This window comes from Thalia democratica, chromosome 1 (assembly GCF_965202585.1).
Source record: "Thalia democratica chromosome 1, ktThaDemo2.hap1.1, whole genome shotgun sequence".
Taxonomy (NCBI): Eukaryota; Metazoa; Chordata; class Thaliacea; order Salpida; family Salpidae; genus Thalia; species Thalia democratica.
The window spans coordinates 28,759,257-28,777,457 of record NC_139165.1 but is presented as its reverse complement, the minus strand read 5'-3'; the positions used below and the strand labels follow the sequence as shown (position 1 = coordinate 28,777,457).

At 26.1% G+C, this 18,201-nt stretch overlaps 1 pseudogene; it reads right to left on the bottom strand.

Annotated features, from left to right (window-relative positions):
• Positions 1–1,801: 1,801 nt before the first annotated feature.
• LOC145834989 (protein argonaute-3-like) lies at positions 1,802–17,970 on the bottom strand (annotated as a pseudogene).
• Positions 17,971–18,201: the final 231 nt, after the last annotated feature.

The following is an 18,201-nucleotide window of genomic DNA, read 5'->3' as shown; positions in this document are numbered from 1 at the left end:
TAAAATATGTACTAAAACTTATTTTCTCCGTTTTTTATCAGCACTTCAACCTATTAATCTGATGAAGACATGGTTTCCTTCATTTGGTCCACTCTCTTATAACTTATTTCAAAAATTTAAACAATTTCGAAAAACTATATACAGGTTAAGTATACCCATAAACCTATTGAATAAAACACTAAACTAATTGCTTAATTACCAAGAACTCAACTATTTACTTCAACAAAAATTTTTTTATTCCAAAGTTATGCTAGATAAACTTATGTTTATTTTATATATCACAGTTTCACCATTAAAGTGTACTTGCTACAGACTATCAATACTAAAAAACTTACAAAAACTGTTTGTTCAAGTAAGGTAGTTGTTTAATATGTTAATAGAAAAGTTTTGCAGTTTTATTAAGGATATTCTATTAATTTATACCAGATGAAGGCATTAGAAATTAAAAAGTTTTGTAAATTTCTAAGAAAAATTTTGCAATTTTGTCTGACTTTAAACTAAATTTTTACGATTTGAAGGCTTTGGAATTTTGTAAATTTTAAGTGACAAAATCTTACTTTTTTTAAACTTTGTCAAATTTCCTTTTTTTTCAAAAACCTTCATTTTCTCCTGACTTAAGTCATTTGTTTTATACTTTCCTGACTTTTCCTGACCTTGTGGCAACCCTGGACATATGATAATGAAAGTCTATTGGGGAGTATTGAAAGATAAACAAAAAATTGGTCATTATAAAAATTTGATAGTAAATGAACAATTCATAGATAATTCATTTAATACTAATTTAAATTTTTTCAATCATAATTTTTAACAATGTTATTTAAAAGCATGTTATGGAATAAATTAGAGTCAAAGTTTAAGTAAAACAAAGCAGGCAAACTTTCTGAACAATAAATAGCTAAATTTTATTCTGTGTACACTAGCAATATATTGAAATGTAATTCTATTCAACAGGTTTAAATATGTTAGAGTTATTTTTCAAATCATATTTTAGAAGGATGGTCAAACAACGGTTGCCAGAGTTAAAGAACTCTAAATAAGTTAGAAGCATTTGTATGTTTATTTTTAAGTATGATATTTATGTAGATTTATTAAGTTATTTAAATCTAATATAGTTACTATAACTAAAACACTTAAAAACTATTATTTTTATTTTAGTTTTTTGTTAACGTTTTAGTATTAAACTACTGACTGTTTTTTTTTAAATAATTCGTTTTTTACTTCACTAAAAAATAATAACAACAATAATAAAAAAAATTATATATAATAAAAATAATAATAACAAAAATAACAACAACCATAGTAAAAATAATAATAATAATTAAAACAATGATACAAAATAATAAGAGTAAAAATAATTATAATATAATAGTTATAATAATAATAATAATTGTAAAACTAATAATAATAATATTAGTAACAATAATAATAAAACTAATAATAACAACAATAATAACAAAAGTAATAATAGAAATATTAATAATACTATAATTTATAAATTTATAAACATATATAAAAATAATAACGATTGTTTACTTAAACAATTAACTTAACAATTTTTATAACAACTTATTAAAATCTAAATTAATATAAAAATAGTTTTATAATTTTTATTAAAATTCCGAATGTAATAAACATTACTATGCTTTTTATCTTTTGATTAGTATACTTTTACAGCTTTTTAATAGGAATAACTAAGTTACTGGTAGTTTAAAAAAGTGAAGAAAACCAAACATGACAAAAATACAACATTTTTAGTACGACATAAAAATATTTGATAAATAAGTTGTTCTGTTGAAGTCTTTTATGACGGGATTTTTGACGAGTACTTCTTCTTCTTTTTCATCGAACCCTAAATGTAAATTAGCTTTTATTAAGAAATGTTTGAGCAACATAAAATAAAAGTGTTTAATTTCTTTTTTAGAAGAAAATGAAAACGAAAGGCTTATCAAAGTATGACGCTGCTTATAAATTAAAAAATAAAACTTTTGCACCAAAATGAAAAAAAAAAACCAGTTTTTTCTCTTCATAAATATGCATCATTAAAAAAAACTAATTTTATATATTACATTTCTACTTCGTCATTAATAATATAATAAAAAATCATAAAAAATAAATAATCATAAAAAATATGTCAAAAATTATAAAAATTAGTAAGAATTAATAACTTAAAATCTCCCTTTAATCAAACTCTGATATTTAATTTATTGTTTTTAAGAATTCTAAAATAAAACTATCTTTTACCCTGTAGGGCACTTCAGAAGTAGTTAGATTCTAAGAATTAAAACAAATATAAACGTGATATATTTAAATATGATTTAAGTTTACAAACTAATTTTTTAAAAGCAACAAAAAATAATATAGATTAATAAAATGGTTAAAACTACTTTGGATAAAATTTAAAAAGAAAATTGTTTTTAAATCATTTTAAATGCTTGATTAGTTAAAAAAAGTTAAAAAAGTAGCTTTTTGAAAAGACTTCGTCATAATATATTAATTTTTTTTTTGTTATCAAATATAATGATTTATAAAACCAAAATATACAAAGTTTAATAAAATACAATTACGACATAACTACTAAGAGAAAAAAAAAACCATCAGATACTACAAGTGATTATTTGCAAAAGTATTCATACTAACCTGAGTTTTTGAAAATACTTGAAACAAGCCTGAGTAAAATAAAACAAATTTAAATTAAACCAGTATAGTCTGCCAGAGATTTGTAAGAACTTTACACTTTTTTAGTAAATAGCAAAAATGTTTAGTATTTTGTAAAACTATTAAATTTAATGACACACAAACTTTTACCTAGAGTTATTTTCAAAAATATTATCGTATTATACTATCTTGATTCTAGCTACTTTACTTAAATAAAATAGTATTTTTGTTTTAGATTTGTACACATATTTAGCACATTATAAAAATGTTATGGTTATAGGTTTAAACATTTTATTATAGCTGTTATTCGAAAAATATTAAGTTTATGATGAAACGTTTTTACACAGTTTTTTCATAAATCAGAATGTTTTTATTTTAATTTTTTGTTGTACATTTTATTTTGTATTTAATAGCTTATTGGAGAAAACTTGTCTGGAATTTAACTTTAATTGGATTTAAGAACTATTAAATAAAACACTTAGTTGTTAATCACTCAACTTTACTAGTACTCTTTAATTAACACTGTAATATTTTTAAAGTAATTAAGTTAACTTATTTTGTGTTCTAATAATAGAAAACTTACAACTTTGATACGAAAGTTTAAACTTTATATTAGTTTTAGTTTGCATAAATGTAGTAAACTATAATAAAAACATGGAAATACTATATAGTATCATTTAATAATTTTTCTTTAATTTATTTTGTTGTGCAATGATTCCATTAACAGTTTTAAAAAGTGTATGCAATCTAATTTCTAGAAAAACGAACTATGTTTAGATATTAAGGGTTTCCACTTGTTTTTTAAAAAATTGTTCCAGGTTTTCCAAATTTCTTCCAGGTATTTAAAGTGCACATTTTTGGGTATATTTTTAGTTTAAAGTTAAGTTTAAGGTATAAAACTGTGTTAAATAGTATAAAAACATTGAAAAGATACTGTAAAGCTACTTTAAATATGTTTTTTGTAAAAAAAATTTGATGACGACACTTTTCTTTTATTTATATGAAAGATTTTTTGAGTCAAAAACATGTAAAAATTGATAAAATTTCAGGATTCTTTTAGTGATTTTTGTTCAAAAATCCAAGTTTTTTTCAAAGTTTCCCAAATTCCAGGTTTTTCCAGGTAAAGTAGCAACCCTGTAGATAAAAAAAAATAACTAACAAAATTTTCCTAGACTTATACTTTAAGTTATGATACTATTTGCATGTTCCTACTTTAATATTAACAAAAGACAAAAATAAAAACAATATTTACAGAAAGCATTGTATTTTCAACAATGGCTAAACATTTAAACAATTCAGATAATTACTCAAAACAATCCAAACGTACCTGAATGCCGGCGTGGGAGCACAGGTAGAAGTCGAACTCGGTGGGGTGGTAGGTGACGTCCACGTCCACTGTGGTCCCGCCGTGATGTTGCCGACTTGTCCTCGCCGTTCCTGCAGAACAGCCGGTCATAGCTTCTGCACCACTATGAACGTGATTCCTGGCTGGTAGCCGACCTTCAGTATCGTGCACGCGGTCCTGATGGCTCGCGAGTACCTGCATAAAAATTATAAAACGAGTATAAAAAAAATCTTTCAATGTAGTCTATAAGATGAAGAACAAAAGTCAAAGTACTACTTCTATGGAAATTACAAAAAAGCTTAACTTGGAACAAAGTTAATTAAAAAACTTTTCAATACCTGATCAAATCCAAAAATCATATTAAACATTAATTGATGCCTGATTGAATCCAAAACCATATTAAATTAACTATTACCTGATTTAACTGCCCCTTTCTGAATCCGTCCCTGTACATGACGTTCCTGACGGGCTTGAAGTTGGTCAATTTGTGAACTCCACCATCAGGTGGCGCACCATCGTCGCCAGGTCCCTGATTATCTCCTCCCTGTGCTGCTGCACCCGCACGTTGGCGCTGTACTTGGACGCGTCCGTCGATCCCTCCACCTGTGACGTCATAATTGACTACTGTTGTCACAATACTAAGTAGGCTAATTTTTATTAAAGCATCTCATGTTGTAAAAAGTTACATATCACAAAAGTGTAATGATCAATAATTTTCTGTGAAAGCTTTTAGTAAATTAATCATTTTTTGTCCTTAAATAGGTAAACTTTAATTGAAATGTTCAATGTGTTGAGTAAAAATCAGACATTTTTTATAGTTAAGTTTTTAATACAATCTTACACCAGCAATGGTGTCGCCTGCTGGAGGGTTAGTGATGTCAGCACCGAAGAAAATAACCGGGTCGTAGAAAATACGCGGTCTGCACATAACAAGTTTGTAAATTAAATTTTTAAAATGCTCAGATCAATACAGAGGTCTTGTTATCAAATAAAAATATTGCACACTTATTTACAACGAACACCTAAGCAGGTTAAAATAATCAAAATATGCATAAATGAATACTGTATAAATAAAAAATATCTATAACACTCCACTTGAAAACGAACTGACCTGAGACCGGGAACCAAGATGTTGCTGACGCCGCCCAGCTTCATTTTATTTTCAAGCACAGGATGGAGAGGGTCTGGGGCGAGGTCTTGTTGACGTTCTTCACTTGCACGCACTTAGTCGCTATCTTCAACAGCGTGTCTCCAACCCTCTTCACTTCAGCTGTTTTATTCTAATAGATTTTTATGTTTTATTCATGCGGAATTAGAAAATATCTTTCAAAATTTTTTTAAAACATTTTTTTGATTAAAATATTTTGCAATACTTTAACTTGTAATTTTACAGGCTTCCGGCAATCCATTATAAAAAATATGAAGGTTTATAATAATAAAGAGTCATTATTTAAACATTTCTTACCGTACAAGTTTTTCGGTTTAACAGCTGCAGCGGTTATTTTTTTATGTTTTAGTAAATGTTTAAAATACCATATTCTGCAAGAAACTCAGTAAATGTAACAGTAGAACAATAAGATAATACAAAAAAGAGAGGTTTTAGTAAGAACTTTATTTCAAAGATGGTAATGCAATGCTGTAAAAATATAATTTTAAGAATTAAGTAATATCAAACAATGAGCTTGATTAAAAAAATATAAACTAACCGTAAACTAGAGTTTTCCCGACAAAATAACAATAATGAGCTGAAGTGCCCTGAACTCATCACAGAGGTGCCTGTTGAAATATAAAATCATTAGTTATGATGTTTAGTATATTCTTTAAACGGTGTACGTCGCGCTTTCATATCATAAAACTCAACTTTTAAGCCACATGTTCAATAAGTTTACTACTCGACCCACAACAGTCCAGACTAGTTCAAGAAAACTTTAAGTCATTTATACAAATAAAAAAACAAATTTGTAATATAATTAATTATAATTAACCAGTTTTTTAATTCATAATACATATTCCAAATAAAAACCTGAACAGCGGTTCGACTTGCCCCGCGCGTACTTGCAGTATATGGGAATTCCCCTTATAGGCATGCCCACGTCCTCGCTTATCCGCTTTAAGTTTTTAATGTCCGCCTGTGCTGGTCGCCGCACGTGCGCTGGTTGGCGAAGGAGGCGACACCTCGATGTTGATGCCCGAGTGGAACTGCTTGCCCCGCATGTCCCACACCCCCTGGTTGGGCGTATGCGCGCGTCTGTTGAAATGTTATTATTGAATTTGAATATTTTAGTACCGTTACTATTTTAATTGTAATCTCCACGTCCCGCACTCCCTGGTTAGGTGTTAGTTTAATTATTATTGAGTAGGTAATTTTTTTTATTTTATGTTCAATTACAAAACAATTTTAATGTAAGTGATTTTCTTTTAATTAATACCACGAATAAAGTTAACATTTTTTGATAGCGTAAAATTAATTTTAAAAAGTAAAAATTTGAAATATTCGCATTGAAAGTAACTTTCGTAACATATATAATGCATAGCATTTTAAACTTTTTTTGTTTACTGGTACTATTAACCAACGGAAAAAAATTGCACCAAATAAATGAAATAATACCTTTTTTAAATATTAGAATTATTAAGGGTACTCATGTTAGTTGACAGCATTATAGTTAAATAGCACTAAATAGCATTTAAAGTTGACAGCATTAAATAGTTGACTTATTTTTTGCTTGAATAAGTTTTTATTTAGAAAAAATGTGGTTGTTTTCAAAAACTCATTAGAAGTTCCAATTGAGTAATAAAAATTCAGAAAAATTAAAACAACAAACTTACATCGCCATCATACTGTATCTTGGGAGGAGGCATAACTCTTACCCTCACTTTTTTTTTTCATTCACAACCTATTAGAATTTATAATAACACTTACATGTTTACTTAAAACTGTTTAAGAGCTTTATACACGCATACTAGTGTATCACGTCCTGTTGACAATTAGATTGATATTTACAAGCTGGCAAATTTTCTTGGAAAATTTTCTCCAGGTGTTGAAAAGTACACAATTTTGGATTTTTAAAAATGTTTGATGATGACAAAAAAAATCATCTTAAAAGATTCTTTACGTCAAATCGTAACTTTATCACTAAACATGTAAAAATTGCTTAAAATTCCAGGTTTTTTTTATGATTTTTGTTCTAAATTCCAAGTTTCTCCAGGTGTCGAGGTTTTTTGGCAACCCTGTACTTACAGTTTAAATTAATTTAAACTTTTTGAGAAATACATTTTAAAAGTTTTTTTTCAAATATAACAACCTGGATGCCAAATTCTTGCACGTAAGGGTCGTTATTGAACTGCGCCTTTCTCACGAGCTGTGAAATTTCTCTTTCGCGATCGGGAGCGCTCCGTGCAGTTGCCTGAAAGACAAATTGGTAATTCAATAAGTTCCGGTGAGTTATTTTGCTCATATTATATTAAAATTATTAATTATTTAGAAATATTTAACTGAAATATATTTGAATATTCTAGCCAAGTTTTAGTTGAAATACAAAACTTTAACTGCAAATTCAGTTTTACATAAAACACATCTTTGTTTTAATAGACATATAACCTACTTTAATAAATTACAGTATTTAAGCGAACCTTACTAAATCAACTAACCTTGATCATGGTGAAAGTCTGGCTGTCGGTGAGCTTCTTGATGCACCGCTGTCCCTGCACGATGTTGCAAACTTCGAGCGGAAGGTAAGCGTTCTTCTGCTTCTGACCCACTTGCAAGCACGGCAGGGGAGGGTATCTGTCGCGTTGTATTAGATTTTAAATACTTTTAAACATCTTTCTATATAAAGGATTGCCACTTTGTTTTTCAAAAATTGTTCAAGGTTTTCCAAACTTATTCCAGGTTTTTAAGAGTACACATTTTTGGATATATTTTTAGTTTAAAGCTATGTTTAAGGTAAGAAACTGTCTTAGATAGTATAAAAACATTGAAAACATATTGTTAAGCTACTTTAAACATTTTTTTAATAAGTAAATTTTTGATGACAACTTTTTTTTGTATGATAGATTTTTGAGTCAAATCGAAATAAAACTACTGAACTTGTAAAAACTGTTAAAATTTCAGGTTTTTCCAGGTTTTTTTAGTGGTTTTTGTTCAAAATTCCAGGTTTTTTCGGTTTTTTTCATATTTTCCCAAATTCCAGGTTTTTCCAGGTTATTTTTTGCCTGTCGAATTACAAGTTTTTCCAGGATTCCAGGTAAAGTGGCAATCCTGTATATACCAAACTTTAAAGGCTTTTAAATTTTTGTTCATGTGAAAAAAAACTTAAGTTTGTGCAACGGTTCTAAAGTTAAAACTAAAATTTTCCAGTTAGGCAAAATAACTTTTTTTTATTTTAAATGTACAAGAGTAATAAAACAAACTTCAAGGGTAGGAAATAATCATAAAAAGTATTACACTATAAAAACATTAACTCATTTATTTTTAAACTATGATGCAAAAACTTGAAACTAACTGCAAGGGAAGCGAATGCCCGCTGCCTTCCAGCTGCAGGGGGAATGTCTGCTGGGCGGCCGACCTCCTCGTGACGTTGCACACGCGGTACTTTCTCCTCACGTCATCCACATGTTGCAGCAGTGAGTGACCTGTGGGTGACGTCACAATGATCACAAGAGGGGTTCGTATAAAAACATAAACTCGTTTGCAACGCTTTAATTCTTAATTACTGCATTTGTATACTTTTAATTGAATGCACAATTTTACATTGTTCGGTATTTTTAACAATATTCAACTTAACCAAACAAATTTTACTCTTTTTTTTCATACACATGTCTCTCAAGTGAGTCACTAACAAGAATGTTTCAAAACCCTGCAACCAACCTTCAGCCCCCTGATTTCTTTAAACAATTTGACGCGCCAGGAGTCGCTCAGCCCCCTACAGCAGCTCGTCAGGCCTCGTATCTCCAGAAGGTCGCAAAAGAACTGGATGCACGGCTGGCTCCGATAGAACGCCGTCACTGCAGAAGTTGATTTGTTAAACTGGTCACACTAACTTACATGTGTGAAACTGCATGTGCTGTTTTAAAGTAAAAGGCAGACATGGAAATTTTGGTTACTCTCTGTTCGTATGCCACAAACTAATGAGGATTCTTAACAGTTAAAATGTTTAATTTAAATCAATTTTTTTTTATATAAAATTGTTGTGATTATTATAATCAAAAAGTTTCAGAATAACTATAGTTTTGCCTGGTACACCTTATTTAAAGAATTACTAACAAGATATGCTGAATTCAAAAACATTCACATTCTTCAAAGTCAGCATCAAACAATGTAACTAAAACTTTATTTAGTTTTACTTGTTACATATGTATTACTTTCCTTTAGTTGAGAAAATTCTTTACATATCATATAGTTATTTCACAAACAATAAAATTTTTCCGTTGAACTTACCGTCAATATTCAGCCTTATTTTCCACTGAGACAGCCTCATGGCCCGGTGGAAACCGAACCACACCTCTTTTCCGCCTCCTAGCGGTGTCGTGAATCCCTCAGGAGCGCTAAAAAACGACCTATCCACGGGTTTATACCTAAAAAGCAATGATTAATAAAACTTACCAGGTTGCTTGTGTAGTGTGAAAAGTTTGTAGTGTGAAAAAATTTTAGTTTTAAAGTTATAAGAGTTTTGTGGTGAAAGTTTATGTTAGTGAGAAAATAGTTATTATGAAAAATGCAACATACAGGTCATCTTGCTTTAAATACAGATCTAAATAAAAACTTTCATAGCTTATAATAACTTAACTTACACAAGGCTTATCTATTAACATGGTGTAGTAATTAACTTTAACACAACTGTATGTTTCCTAACTTAAAATCAAACTCGCACATTGAATCAATGCGCGAATTAATTTAGTTTAAAATTTGATTTAATTTAAAATTATTTTTTGAAACTTAAATCTACATAAGTGGTAGTGGTCAAAAACTTGCGTTTCTTTAGCATTTTTTGTTAAGTATTTAATTTTTTTTCAATTTTTTTTTTCAAGATGTTTATTAATTTACTTTCCTAGTTATTTCCTAGTATTTTAAAACTCATTTTACTCTGTTTTTTGTCAAAAACACTTTATGGAAATTTGTTTGTATTTCTCCCATATATGAAAGCATCTTTAAGCTTTTAACTAATTTAAATAGCTATATTTAAAATAAACAATTTTAAAAATACTTTTTTACCCCTTAAACTAAATCTTAATTATTTGAGAGAATTTTTATATGACTAACTTTTTGGTTAAAAGATTATTTTATTTAAAAAAAAAGATAAAAAAAGTTGTAAAAAACTTTTACTATCTGGCATATCTTTTTATATTTCTACCAGTAAGTGGTCACACAACTACTTGAGCACTATAATTTAAATTAAGTTTAAAAACTTAAATTAAATATATTTTAATCTAAAACTCTGGATAATCTTCCATTAGGCAGATAAACTTAAAAAAAAAAGATAGCAAAAACTTTTTATTATACCTAATTTAAGAAAATATTAATTATAAATTAGAAATATTTTAAGAAATACAAAGTATTTTGTGACATTAAATTATGTACAATTAAAATAGGAATATACACAGTTTAACTTAAGATAACGCGAAAATTTTGAATTCTTTGGAAAAAAATATGCATTTCAGGCATTTTACCTACATTGCAATTTTTATTTGCTATAGTCGAGCATGTTGTGCTAAAATGCGGCAAAAACAAATTTGCAAAAAAATTTCAATTTTAGAATTTTTTTCAATTCTATTATATTTTTTTAATGCAGTTTATAAAATATAAACATGGTAATCAACTTTTACTTAATAAGTAAAATATTATATAAATTTTTACTTTTTTATTTAACTTATTTCAAAATTGAACTTTATTTTACTATTTTCTAAAAATATATTATTTGTTTGCAATAAGTTTTGCCTAAAACGTTGATCAACAATCTAACTTATATTCGTCATACTTGTATATTCAGGGAACAGGTCAAAATTACACGAAGACAAAATTGTACGAGGGGACTAAATTGTGCGAGGTGACTAAATTGCATTTGGGTACTAAATTGTACGAAGACCAATTTACACGAAGATACTTTTGCACAAAGAAAAATTTACACGAGAAAAAAAAGTGCACGAAGACAATTTTGCAACACGTATCATTTTTGCACGAGTGACAATTTTGCACTGAGGATCATGTTTTTACAAGAGTGAAAAAAAAAGAAAAATAGAAAATTAAAAAATAAACGGAAAAAATTATATACATAAAAAAACAAATAAAAGCTACTGCCGAGGATAAGGGCCAGAGGTAACATTTATAGCAATAATAAAAATAACCACTAAAAAATATTAATAAAAAAAATCAAGAAAAATAAATAAATAGAATTTACTTAATTAAAATGAAGAAAAAAAAATTACCGACCGAGGGTAAGGTTTAGGGGTAACAGTGATAGTATAAAAACATGAGGATAAAAATTATTAAAGAAATTAAAAACAATTTAATAACAAATTCTACCCGTTTAAAAATGTCTCTCATGCAAAATTGTCTAATCGTGCAAAAGTGACCTTTCATGCAATATAGTCCACTCATGCAAAAGTGTCTTCGTGCAATTGTGTCCCCTCGTGAAATGACATCTACCTGTATATTCAGTAACAAAATAATGATTTTTTCACTAGTAAATTTTTAGAGCTCATTAAAATTACTCTAAATATTTGTTTTTAGCAGTATGCTTTACAAATAAAAATAAAGAAATAGTTTATGTAAATGTTTTTCTCTATTAACATTAATATGACATAGTAATAAGCGGAGAGTAAATATACATTTATATACAAAACATGTGTTTTTCTAAAACATTTTGATTTTTTAAGAAATATGGTTCAACTTTTTTGGTAAACTTATAATCACTAAACAAATTTTAAATTAAAAAAATAATGAATAAAACTGTTACTATCTGGCATGCTTGCCACATTTCCACCACTAAGTAATCATACATTCACTTAAGCAACTTTTTAAGTAAAAATAAAACAAAAGATAATTTAATGTTCTAAAGTTTTTATTTAAAAAATCGTCCAAATCTTTTGATGGTTAGTCCATGTTAATGCATTTATACTTAAAATCCTTAAGTTGTACGGAAAGACAAAAACTTATTAAGCGTAAAAGTTTAAATCTTTGATAAGTATAAGTTATTTTGTGCCGGTGATTCCATTGGAAAATAAATGATGTGTATAAATAAATTAATATTAACGTAAATAAATATAAAAAAATAAATAATCTAGACATAATAATTTTTTATAGTATGCTTTTCTTGTCTTTTAGTTAACGAATATGTTATATTCGAGCATAATATGTGTTATAATATGGGATAAACTATGTCTGCTAAAATTTTTTAATTACAAAATATTTTTTAGACATTATCAAAGCCAATTTTGATATTTATTCTTTCAGTAAAAATGAAACTTAGAAAATAAAAAATACTTGTTAAACTTAAATATTAGTATAAAAGACATATAAATCTTACGTATGTATTTGGTGGGTGTCAGAATAGCACAGCCACACTACAGTACAATGTGTCACTTTTGCACAACAGGTTACTTTTACACAAAGCGTTACTTTTGGTTAGCTTCACTAAAGCAAGGCAAGTGCACAGTGGGTCATTTTTGAACTACATCACTTTATATCGGAGTGTCGTTTTATCAAAGTGGGTCAATTTATTACAGAGCGTTATTTTTGCACAAACCTAAACTTTTTAAAGTGCTTTTAAGGTATGATGATTTCTAAAACTTTATGTTTAAATGACTAAAAGTTATATTTTAATTTTCTTTATTTGTAGAAAGGTTTCTTATTTTTTAATTTGTCTACTAAATTTTTATGGATTGTTTTTTAAATTTTGTTTAGCTTCTGTAGTTGTAACAGGATACTTTATAAAAATATGTAATATTAAAACTGCAATATAAAGCTCGTTACTTAATAATCATATACTTTATAAATTATTTAAATAATACGTTAGGATAATAATTGGTCAGTACGGTAATATGCTGAAATAATTAAATCAAATCCAAGACTTTTAAAATTTGTAAAAAAACTCAAAATTACAAAGTAGCAAAACTGTTTTTAAAAGAAATTAAAGTCTACTTTAAAAGATTTTTACTGTAGTACTATTTACTAACTTATATTTAATTTATAACTTTTTTGTAATTCTTTATACCATATAGTATTATAATATTTTAAAGCTTTAGTTTTCTTATTAGGCTGCAAAGTTTAAAAAAGGCAAAAAAAAAACTTTCAAATGTTAATCTTAATAAAAATAATTAAAATGATTAAAATTTTTGAAAATTTTATAAATTATATTTTAAAACAATAATTATTTTTAAAAGTGTTTAGTTTTATTTTATACAACATTAACTCGTTGTAGATTAAATACATATTCTGTGTTTTTTAACATGAAAATAAATGTTTTAATTTTTAATACATAAATAAAAATGAATATCAGTGAAACGTAAAAAAAATCTTGAATTTTTAAAACAAACGTATCAGGCACCAAAATTTTAAAAAATACAAACATTTTTTTGTAGATACATAAAGTTTAAACTTAAAATAATATTATTACAAACTTAATAACTAAGGTAAATTTAACTTTGCTTTTAAGCTTGTTTAAAATTGAATTTATATAATTAAATCATAACTTAAATTAACAATTATTTGTTTTCATATCAACAGCAGTAAAACTAGTTCAAAAGAAAAATATCTAGTGTTTAGTAAATCTTTTTAGTTAAATCTACATTTTGAAAAATTATAGAATAATTTCAGTATAAAGTTGGAAGTTGACCTTTAATTTCCAAAAAGTCTAACTTCTAAATACTTTTAATTTTTCATATAGCTATTTAAAATGTGTATTTTATATTGTAGAGTTCTAAATATTTATAATTAAAAATCTGATATCAAAAAAAATTCAATTGAAGGCTTAAAAAGATTTGGCTTGTTCAAAAATAACGCCCATTCCAAAAAAAATTGTTAAAAAAGACGCTTCCAGCAAAATTCGAAGAGAACGAAATAATTCTAAAATGACACCCATGCTAAGGCGACCCATCGTACCAAAGTGACGCACGACGCTATATTAAGGCCGTGCAATTCTGGCCCGTTCTTATTTTGTTTGGAATTGTTGCTTAAAATATTCATTTGTGGATGAAAATATTGCATTATAGGTTTACTTATTTGTAAAAGGAAGTTAAGAGCGTAAAAAACATATAGATTAATATAATATCGTATTAATTTATCTAAAGACAAATGTACATAACAGATGCTAGACTAAATTTACAAGTCATAAAGATAAAAACTAACACAAGAATACAGTTTATATAATGAATAAGCACATACTTAAACCTTGAGAACGGACTATATTATTAAATAATAAAACTCCAAATAAATATATTTTAAAGTTGCTTTGTTAAACAAACCACCGGACTGCCGAATGTCAAACTTGGTTTTAACTTTTTTCCAGTTTATAAAATTAGAGTGCTACAAAATTAAAAGATGCACAACAAACCTTACGGAGTGAAACTGACAAAAGATAGCAAATTGGTCAGACACCTGTTCAAACTTCCACTTTCATGATTAAGTTGGCCGAAAACCTTATTCATCTACTGTTAAAGCCATAATAATGACACCTGTAATAAAATTAAGTAAAACTATGGTGATAATAATGTCATCAAGTGCAGCGATTGTTACAAATCGAAACAAAAATCACTAACTGTTAATCTTTAATGCAACAAAATTTAAAGTTTTTTTTTTATGTACAGTAATAGTTATTTATTGAATTAGCAATCTTTTGATCTAATTTGGAGATGAACTTTTGTTGATTATGCTGAATTTTAAAATAAATACAAAATTAGTTTTAATCTATCAACAAAAGTTTATATTGTTATATTTTTTTAAAGATGATTATTTGTTTTGTAGAATAAAAAATATATAACACAACAAAAAACTTTAGAAATCAAACAGATAGAGTTTTGATTTTTTATGAACACATTTTTGAAAATATATAAAATATGTGTACAATGGTGACCACAGGATTTTAGAGTTTTTTCAAATTTTTGAAAGCACACATTTTTGGGTCTACTTTAAGTTTAAAGTAAAGTTTGAGGTAAAAAGCTGTGATAAACAGTATGAAAACATCGAAAAAAACTATGAAGCTACTTTAAATCAGTTTTTTTTTAATTAACTTCTACAAAAAACTTATCTGTATGATATGTTTTTTGTAAACTATATTTTTTAACATGTAAAAATTGTTTATAATTCCAGGTTTCAAGTTTTTAGCCTATATTGTCAGATTCCAGGTTTTTCTAGGAATACTGGTTTATTTGCCACCTAATGTCTGTTTTATTTCTAAATAATCAAAATTAAAGAACAAAAAATTATTATTGTTCCAAATATGGCTACTTTAAACTTCTATAACCGAAAGGTTCTTCGTAAACACTATTTTAAGGGTTTTATTTTGTTAAAATAACAAATCAGCTATAATTACAAGTACCTTAATATGAACAAATTATTTAAATGCCATTTTAAAAAGGCATAAACTTATACATGTTGTTGAGACAGACTTGTATATAAGTATTTTGTATATTACTGTTGATAATATATTTATTTTTGTTATTGTTACGGCTAGCAACAGTTCTTCAAATTTTACAGTTTTAATTTTTTTATATAACTGATACTATAAAGTATTTCCAAGTTGTTGCTATGTTGTCATAGATGAGTTTACCTAGTTTAAATGTATAAAAATTTAAATACAAGTTGTTAGAGTAACCAATTAAAAAAACTTAATGGTTCACTAAAAAATATAATAATTAAATATGGAATAATTTTTTTTACAGTTTTTAACATAGTACATAGGATAATAAAACATGTTAGTTAGAAAACCAATTTTAAATAATAATCAATAAAAAAGTTTATTAAGTGTATACAATTCAGAACATATACCAATACACAACAGAAAAAGAAATTTAAGTTATATAATACTATGCAGTTAAAAATAATATGCATGAGAATATTGTTGTAGTTAAACTTACATTTTGGCTAAAAAACTTCTCAAGTTTGATTTATAGTTTTATAGTTTTATAGGTTTTATTTACTAGGTAAACTAAGAAGAATCACGTAATAAATTTTTTATTTTATCATGGTTGTTTTAGTTTTGTTAAATTTCTTTATTTAATTTATAACAAACATTTTTCATTTGAACTGTTTACTAAAAAATAAACAAAGCACTTTATTTAAATATTTTGTAACTAATTTAGCTAAATACAGTTTATAAAAAAAACGATTACTATAACTTAAACTAATAAAAAGCACAAGAGAAGATATAGATATACCATTATTATTGTTAGTTTAAAAACTTAAAATGCATATATGAAAGATAAAAAGTTTGACTTTTGATAAATTCGAACTAGCTTACAGCCTAAATTTACTTTCATGAATAAGATAACATACAAAGTTTTCGAATAAAGTGTTTTGTTTATTTTTAGTAAACGGTTCGAATTGAAAATGTTTTTTTAAAAACAAATAAAGAGATTTAACAAAATAAAACAACCATGATAATATAGACAATTTATTACCTGATTCTTCTTAGTTTACCTAGTATATAAAAATTATAAAACGGTAAATCAAAATAAAATTTAGCCAAAAAGTTATTTTAACTACAACAACATTCTCATGCATATTATTTTTAACTGCATAGTATTTTAAAACTTTAAATTCTTTATTTGTTGTTGTGTATTGATATATGTTCTGATTTTATACACTTAATAAACTTTTTTATTAAGTGTTATTTAAAATTTGTAATTTAACTATCATACTTTATTATCCTAAGCACTACGTTAAAAACTGTATAAAAATGTTCTATCTTTTATTATTATACTTTTTTAAAGAACATGTAAGTTTTTTTTAATTGTTTTATTGTAAATATTTTACCTTTATTAACTTTTCAAAGATTTTTTGCATTGTCCATCTAATTTCTTACATTTATTTATACACTTAGAAAAAAAAGGAAGCTTTTGTAAGTACAAGTTGTCAATGTACTATATTTTACAGTAATTTTTAGCTGATAGCTATTTAAAAACGCATTATTATATAATATTAAATAAAACTATATTTTTAAGTGTATAAGTATATAATTGTGTTTGATAATTATTTATGTTAAGCGTATCATACAATGATAACTTTTAACAAGAGTTTTAACATGTATTATTTCAAGAATTTGAATAAATGTACACACAAAAATTATTTAAAAGACTTATTTGTAGTTACAAATAGCACAACAGTATTTCTAAGGGCAGTTGACAACACAAATACTTGAGCATTTTATACTTACTTATTAAGACTTACAAAAGTTATTCAGTATTAAAATACCTTTATATTTAGTATTATAGAAAATCAGTTATCTTGCATCTTTACTAAAATACGTTTTTGCCTTGTTCTCATAGTTTGTACTAAATGAAAAATAAAAAAAGATTTTTGAAAAAAAAAAGTTTTTTGGTGAAAATAATTGATTTTGTTACAATAATTTATAAGAAATTTAGAAAAAAGATAAAAATATAGTTAAACTTCACATAACTGTTGGAAAATTAAAGATCAATTATAGTTAAGTCTTAGGTAAAAGTTTATTTTACTGGCATTTAAAATTGATAATAGAACAAATATATACTTTAAAGCAAATAAGGTTAAAATGCGACAGAAACTGTGGTTTAAAAATGTTTAAACGATATTAGTAAATCTTTTAGTTCTTACAATTTTTGTATGTAGTTTTTATACTACTTCTAGTACCAAACAAAAATTAGGTAACACATCACTTTTTTGTTTAATTTAACAACAAAAAAGTAAACATATAAGCATTTATTAATTTTTCAAAAATATTTTTGAAATTATCAAACCACAAACCGTAGAAAAAGATGAAGCTGCTAATGAACTTTCCCATTATATTGCCTTTTACTGCACATTTAAAAATTGTGAGCACCTGAAAGAGAAATTAATTTAGACCTTTTAAATTAAACTATGATACTAGAAAAAAAATAAAAGTTAAAAAGCAAAGCAAGACATCACAAAATTAAAAAACTTGTTAAACATGCTATTTTTTAAAGTGCTTAAATTAGATTGTTACTTTTTATCAAAGCACTAGTAATTTAAAAGTACTTTCATAGTAAATTAA